The following is a 6,161-nucleotide window of genomic DNA, read 5'->3' as shown; positions in this document are numbered from 1 at the left end:
TGATTTTGAACAAGTTTGACCAAGAATTTGAACAAGTTTAACTTAACCTTGATTTTGACCAAGAATTTGAACAAGTTTAACTTAGGGACATTTTGACCAAGAATTAGGTCACTATTTGTTGTATAGGTGACCTATAGAGTTGGCATTTGGAGCAACATTCATTTTTGTTATCTTTCAAATTAAAAGGTGAGTTTTCCTCACTGTACTTGTTGGTCGAAGGCACCAATGCTAGCCCACTAGGTTATATATCATGGTATATAGGATGTTGTTATGGTGATTATATGATAGATTGGTAGATCTGTATGATTACATGTATTTGTTGGATATGTGTTTATTTGTTGTATATATCGACATATTATGGTTGGGTTGAGGCGGTCCTGATTTTTGCTAAAGGAAAAGATATTCGGGGTGGTTCAGATAGGTTGTAGGCCCTACAAGGTGGTCCAGTCAGACCGAAGGCCCGAATAGCAGTCTAGATAGGTTGTAGGCCCTGCGAGGCAGTCCAGTCATGCTGAAGGCTCATATTTACATGTTGTTATTTGTTTGGTTGTGTATGATACTTTTAGGGGAACTCACTAAGATTTAGCTTACAGTTTGATTGTTATGGTTTCAGGTGCTTCAGAGGACATGGGCAAGGAAAAGGCTTGATTGTGCACATCCTTCGAATTTTTATGAGATTTGATTTTGGGATACTCTTATTTATGATTTTAACATTTAGGAACTATGATTTGTAAACATTTATAGTTTTTGTTTTTTTTTTTTTGAAAATAAAAATTTTACCTTGATTTTTGGGATGTTACAATATTAGGTAAAAAAGTAAGATATTCTAACTTGAATGTTCATCAATGTAACCATAGGCGACACAAGATACATCTAAAAAAAATAAACATCCCATGAAAAGACAAGCATTGCTGGAGAATAAACACAACGAAAAGACAAGCGTTGCTGGAGAATAAGCACAATGAAGCTATCGGTCATTGGTTAAAAGACGAGGTGAAATAATGATCCAAGATAATTTTTGTTTTGAGAAATTTGTACTCCCTATTATTCATCAATTTCTTGAACAAAACAGTAACTGATCAATTTGCTCCCTGAGGCTTATCCTTTTTTATGATATTTAGGTAGAGCGAGAGATGACGATCAACATACATAGCGTTTCAGAGGAGTGAAGGTGAGGTTCTCATCACCTATAACATGTCGTAATGAAATATGTTCTATATCACATCATTGGCTACCTATTTCATACACAATCCCGTGAAGGTATAGTTAACCAAAATAATTAGGTTTGCGTAGAGTCAAATGATACACATATATTTAGAAAAGAAGTAAGCTATGACAACACCGTCTATTATGGTGTTCTAAAAGATATATAGGTTCTAGATTATCATATAAAAAATTCCTATTTTCTTATGTAACTTGGTTCATAATAAAAAAAAGGTTAAAAAAGATCATCTTGGCTACACCTTGGTAAAACTAGATACATTAAGGCATAAGGATGATCTGTTCATACTTGCCTCACAAGCACAACATATATTCTATGTGAGAAACCCGAAGGATAATAAAAAGTAAATTGTGATCAAGACACCTTCAAAAAGTTATAGAGATGCATATGGGAGCGATGATGAGAAATATATTAAAATACTTTTACCACACAAATATAAATATATAATGTCACCTCTAGATAAACTTGATATGGCTGCTGATCTCGCAATGATTACTTTCGTTCAGACTGTAAGGGTACAAAAACACGTAAGGGCAAAAAGAAGTTGTGAAGATAGACTTGTTGTAGGACAAAACCTGATACTATTCTTTTTCTCTTTTATAAGTATTATAAATATTTTTAGGTTAGCTTTTTCCTTTTGTTAATTTTCAATATATATATATCCAGAATATTGAGGCTTGTTGTTGTATACCCAATATTTTTTATTAATAATTGGTTTGATTTTTTTGGTTTTCGTTAAGATTTGTTTATGTTAAAATATTAGCTTGATAAATTCTTCATTACAATCCTTTCTTTTCCATCTTATGCGTGTGGAGTTTGTCATATTTACTTATAACATTAGCTACATGTGAAGAACAATATAAATAGAATGTGATGAATAATTTGAATGACCAAAAAATATTTATAGTAATGGTGATATTTTACAACTTGTAGTGACAAATTATGATATTATGTCCAATGTTTTTAAAACCGATTCGAACTGGGATTCGGGGATGAGAACGATTTAACCAACACCCGATTTTATGTCATAGTTTAGACCGGATTGAAATGGATAGTTTCTTAAAAAACCAAGTTGAACCGGTGTGATAGATACGTTAAAAAAACATTTGAACCGGTTTATTAAACTTGGATAGTTTGAATCGGTTTACTGGACTTGAATAGTTGGATTTCACTTAAGCCCATTAAGGTACATATCAAATAAAAAACCGGTTATAATATATGACACTTGGCCACCGTTTTCGGCCGTTGCACGACTTGTCACAGGTTTTTTCATGTTAGACACTTCAATATAAGATTTAATCACTTCAAATGAAACTTCAATACCATATGTCTCGCTTAATAACCGATACAAAGTAAATGCACATATAAAATAACAAAACCCGTTAGTAAATAGTACATTTGCCCACCGTTTTAGGCCGTCGCAAAAGTTGTCATTTTTTCAATGTAAAACCGACGTGAATGTGTGAAGTTTAATGTGCAATGGTGACTCGTTTTCAATAAATCGTCATGGAAATAATCATGTGAATTAGTTTATGACCTTTAGTGATGAGAAATATGAAAACCAAGAAAACTCGGTTTTCAAAAGTCGACACCATAGCATAGTTTGTACTAGTGCATATTGATGTGACACAGTCTCTTGTGTCTCTATATATGTTAGAATACCCCTCTCTCACAATGACTTTTTTAGAAAGTTGATATGGTCTCCCCGCTCCATGTATAATTACATATTTGACATCTTTAGTATAAATGTTATGAATATCTAAAAAAATGATATGTTATTTGTTGGTCTTAGAACATTATTAAATATTTTTTTTGTATTATAGTCTTTTAAAAATAAGTTGTTTTGTTTTACAGACTGCATATTATTTCTTTATTCATACACTAGTCGTGTGGGTTATTTTAAAAAAAGTTAAATATAAAGGTTAAAGTATTTTAAAACTTTGAATTTATAAGAAAATAAGAAAAATAATAAATTATTATAATGAAAATGTTATTTATCTTTTAAATTTAAACAAATAAAATAAATACAGAAAAAAAACTAATGAGCTTTTAATTTTATGAATTTTGAAATTAAAAGGTAAATTTATTAATAAAATTGATATTCATTTATTACTATATATTGTAATTGTTATATTAATATATTATATGAAATTTAATAAAATAGAAAAACTCATAAAATAGTTTGTGGAAAAAAAATTAATTTAAAATAATCAAAAATTTTGATAAATTGAATGAGAGCGTGACAAGTAACCAAAATAATATTCATTTATTAGAGATGATTTTTTCTAATTAAAAATAAAAAAAACACCCTTTAATATAAGCTATAATTTTAATTTTAGCATATTTATTTATTGACAAGTTTTAGATTGGATCATATATGCCAACAACTTCTTTGTGTGCGTGGGCATATTAAATTAATGTTTTATTCTAGTTTTTGCATATAGAATATCCAAATCCGATAGAAGGAAAATAAAAAGGGTTTAAAAGTGTGTTTGAAATTTCAACCATCATGGGGCGACATTACAACTGGGGAAAGCCAAATGGTACACGAACCCCTCTATATAAACCATGCTACGATCAACGTTAGTATGCACACCACCAAAAGCTCATGGCTTCTCTTCCCACACCAACAGTTACAGCTGCCGGAGCCACCACTAAAACCTACGCTTCTTCTTTCACCACCACTTCCCCTGTCATCTCTTCTTGGCCGTTGTTCTCGAAGAAATGTGCCCTTAATAAGCCACTAAAACACAAAATCTCTTGCAATGCTGGTTCTTCTGAGAACTCCCTGAACAACCTTGATCGCCGGAATGTTCTTCTCGGTCTCGGTGGTCTCGCCGGAGCTGTGAACTTGACGTCTGTTCCGTCTGTTGGAGCTGCGCCAATATCCGCCCCTGATATTTCCAAATGTGGGACTAACCCTCTTTCGGGGTTTAGACCTGGGGAGAGCACTCCCACCGGCGGCGACTGTTGCCCGCCTGACTCCCCCCAGATCATGGACTTCAAGTTCCCTAAGAATGAGGCGTTCAGGGTGAGACCCGCAGCCCATTTGCTCAGCCCTAAGTACATTGCTAAATTCAACGAAGCGATCAAACGCATGAAGGAACTTCCCGAAACCGATCCTCGAAACTTTCTGCAACAAGCACACATTCACTGTGCTTACTGCAATGGCGCTTACACTCAATCTTCAAGTGGATTTCCCGATATTGAAATCCAGATTCATAACTCATGGCTATTCTTCCCCTTCCACCGTTGGTATCTCTACTTTTACGAGAGAATCCTGGGGAGCTTGATCGATGATCCCACTTTCGCTTTGCCATTCTGGAACTGGGACACCCCTGCCGGAATGACAATTCCGAAATACTTTAACGATCCCAAAAACGCAGTTTTTGATCCCAAAAGAAACCAAGGTCACTTGCAAGGAGTCGTCGATCTGGGTTACAATGGGAAAGATTCAGACACTACTGATATCGAAAAGGTGAAGAACAATCTCGCGATAATGTATCGTCAAATGGTGACAAACGCCACCGACCCCACAGCTTTCTTCGGTGGTGAGTATCGTGCCGGAATCGAACCCATTAGCGGTGGTGGATCAGTTGAACAAAGCCCACACACACCGGTTCACCGGTGGGTCGGTGACCCAAGAGAACTAAACGGTGAAAACCTCGGTAACTTCTACTCCGCCGGTCGTGACACGCTCTTTTACTGTCACCATTCCAACGTCGATCGAATGTGGTCGTTGTGGAAGATGCAGGGAGGCAAACACAAGGACATCACCGATCCCGATTGGCTCAACACCTCTTTCGTGTTTTACGACGAAAACAAGAATCTTGTTCGAGTGTATGTTAAGGATTGTTTGTACACAAACCAGCTAGGGTACGACTACCAGAGAGTCGACGTACCATGGCTAAAAAGCAAGCCAGTCCCACGTGCACCCAGGTCTGGAGTTGCGAGGAAATCCATCGGAAAAGTAAAACAGGCGAAGGAAGTTTCCTTCCCGGTGAAACTCGACAAGATCGTGAAGGTTTTGGTGGCAAGACCGAAGAAATCAAGAAGCAAGAAGGAGAAGGAGGACCAAGAGGAGCTTTTGATTGTGCAGGGTATCACTTATGATAGCGAGAAGTACGTGAAGTTTGATGTGTATGTGAACGACGAGGACGACGATGCTAGTGCACCAGATCAGACTGAGTTCGCCGGAAGTTTCGCACAGTTGCCACACAAACACAAGGGTAAGACGATGAGCAAGACCAACTTCCGCGCCGGACTGACGGAGCTGCTGGAGGATCTGGAGGCCGACGACGACGACAATGTTTTGGTGACGATTGTCCCAAGGTCCGGATCCGAAGACATCACCATTGATAACATCAAGATCATCTACGCTTGATTTCAAGATTTGACGACTCTCAGTTGGGATCATTAGTTAAATATGTTTGATTAATGATCTTGCTATTCCCTTAATTATTATTATTATTATTATTATTATTATCAGCGTAGTTCGACCCTTGATTAGTGGTGAGGGTTGATGTTTGTCACCGGAATGTTTGGGTTTGAGTCCGAGTTCATGTGATTTTGGGTCGGATTTAAAATAAAATCTGAGTCGAGTCTGTGGTCATGTCGTAATTTGGGGTTTCACTTTTGACCAAATCAATGTTAATTATAATTTAAATAAATTATTATTAGTTCTCCATGTCTTGTTTTTCATTTCTACAAACAATTATTGATTAGTTTAAGGTTTGAGATTACTAAAAAGAATAATAATACTTTCAGGAAAAAGTTCCCTTTAGCGTGATATTATTCCATTGTATTTTAGCTAGACCTGATTGCTTTTTGCCAAAAATCTTAAGTCATATTACAATAACTTTTTGCAAGGATTAAGCAATTTTATTTCAAACCCTGTTGAACAAGTTATAAATTACACTAAATTTGCATGCTTACAAAT

At 35.8% G+C, this 6,161-nt stretch overlaps 1 pseudogene across 1 annotated transcript; it reads left to right on the top strand.

Annotated features, from left to right (window-relative positions):
* Positions 1-3,777: 3,777 nt before the first annotated feature.
* LOC145054188 (polyphenol oxidase I, chloroplastic pseudogene) lies at positions 3,778-5,909 on the top strand (annotated as a pseudogene). The gene has a single exon (XR_013684722.1). The product of XR_013684722.1 is annotated as a polyphenol oxidase I, chloroplastic pseudogene (transcript).
* Positions 5,910-6,161: the final 252 nt, after the last annotated feature.

Source organism: Lactuca serriola, chromosome 5 (genome assembly GCF_051521515.1).
Source record: "Lactuca serriola cultivar US96UC23 chromosome 5, Lser_US96UC23_V15, whole genome shotgun sequence".
NCBI classification, from domain to species: Eukaryota; Viridiplantae; Streptophyta; class Magnoliopsida; order Asterales; family Asteraceae; genus Lactuca; species Lactuca serriola.
This window is presented reverse-complemented; position numbering and strand designations above follow the sequence as displayed.